Source organism: Pleurodeles waltl, chromosome 2_2 (assembly GCF_031143425.1).
Source record: "Pleurodeles waltl isolate 20211129_DDA chromosome 2_2, aPleWal1.hap1.20221129, whole genome shotgun sequence".
Lineage (NCBI taxonomy): Eukaryota > Metazoa > Chordata > Amphibia > Caudata > Salamandridae > Pleurodeles > Pleurodeles waltl.
Genome location: NC_090439.1, coordinates 1,079,242,567 through 1,079,244,488, shown reverse-complemented (window position 1 = coordinate 1,079,244,488; position 1,922 = coordinate 1,079,242,567). Strand labels below are relative to the sequence as shown.

General features: G+C 44.4%; 1 pseudogene; it reads left to right on the top strand.

Annotated features, from left to right (window-relative positions):
- Positions 1-1,444: 1,444 nt before the first annotated feature.
- On the top strand, positions 1,445-1,553 carry LOC138283135 (5S ribosomal RNA; annotated as a pseudogene).
- Positions 1,554-1,922: the final 369 nt, after the last annotated feature.

Here is a 1,922-nt window from a genome sequence, read left to right as displayed (position 1 = left end):
TACATTGGGGTGACTTATATGTAGAAAAAGGGGAGTTTAAGGCTTGGCAAGTACTTTTAAATGCCAAGTCTAAGTGGCAGTGAAACTGCACATACAGGCAAGGCAGAGGGAGGCCTGAGACATGGTTAGGGGGCTTCTTATGTGGGTGGCACAACCAGTGCTGCAGCTCACTAGTAGCATTTTACAGGCCCTGGGCACATGTAGAGCACTTGACTAGGGACTTACAAGTAAATTAAATAAGCCAATTGGGTATGAGCCAATGTCACCATGCTTTAAGGAGAGAGCATATGCATTTTAGCACTGGTTAGCAGTGGTAAAGTGCGCAGAGTCCTAAAGCCAGCAAAAATGAGGTCAGAAAAAGAGAAGGAGGAAGGCAAAAAGTTTTGGGGTGACCCTGCAGAAAGGCCATTTCCAACCTACCTCATGAATATTAGGGCCAGATGTACGCTTCTCATAATCAGGCCGTTTGCGACCAGAAAAAGGCATTTTTCTACGTACTAAGCCCTATTCTGAGATTCTGTAACTTATTACGAATCGCAAAATGTGTTAGCAATTCAGTATTAGGAAGGGGTGTGTTAAGGGCATCCCTTACTAATAGTGACTCCTAGTGGTATGTATGAATGTTTTGCGACCAAATTGTAGCTGCAAAACATTAGTTTTTTACCATCAAATTTAATTTGTTGGTAACCCACGTGCAAATGGGAAAGGGTCCCAATGGGACCCCTTCTCCTTTGTGAATGCATGCAGAACCACAAACCATTGCCTACTCTTAAAAACTTAAACTGAAATGTTTAATTTTTCTTTTTGAAACGCATCCCGTTTTCCTTTAAGGAAAACGGGCTGCATTTCAAAACAAAACAAGCATTTGCAATGCAACAGGTCTCGCATTTCTCCGAGTTAGAGCTATTACCTGTTGTAAACTCCCAACCGGACTGTTCTTGCCACATTAAACCTATCTGCAAAAGTGCAATTATCTACGTAACAGCCAAAAGTGCAATTAACTATGTAACAGGGTCGATGTCATGCAAAGCGCTCAACTTCTGCCAAGCGAGATCGCGCTGCGAAAAACGATAAAAAGTAGTCCACAAACCTGATGGAAAACAGCGAGCCTTGCATGTTTTCAGTACGCATGCATGCCTTCCCTTAATGAAAACAAGCAGATTTTGAAAGGCAAGCCCACGAACCAATGAAAGACACTGACGTGACATGGGTGGGGCTCCGAGCCCTTTGCTAACTATTAATGTGTCTCGCAAGCAAAAAGCATGCGCATGCGATGCAGGCTCAACCATAAAAATGGTGTTCCATGTGGGTTGAGGCATTGGGCCTCTGGCAGTGAGCGCATGTCCGACTTCTCAAGGGGAGCCTGTGCAGGTGCGATTAAGAGCAGCAGGCTCCGGGCGGTGGGCTTTATGAGCAGAAGAGAGCTGAAACTGCAGCTTTTCCTGCCTACGGTCATACCACCCTGAATGCACCCAATCTCGGAAACTAAGCAGGGTCGGGCCTGGTTAGTACTTGGATGGGAGACCGCCTGGTCATACCAGGTGATGTAGGCATTTTGCCTCTCGCAGACACTAGGTGCTGCACGTCTTATCTCAATTACACGGCTTCCTTGCTAATTTCATTTTCCACTTTTTATTTGCTGCATTCTTTTTTTCCTGTCTAAAAAAAAGAAATAAAAAAGAACAGCAATAACACTAAAATACACACTTTATAAAGGAAAACGTACAACTATTCTGCACTTTACACTCGGCCCAAGCTGAAGAAAACATTTGCTCCACGATGGGCAAAGTAATCCCTAGCGAAGGCTTTGCTTTCTTGCAGTAAGCATATGCGTGAGGTCTTAAGACCCAATCTCACTTCTTGTGATGTAATTTCCTGTCAGGTCATGGGTTGTGATGCCACTACCTGTGATTCCTGGTTAG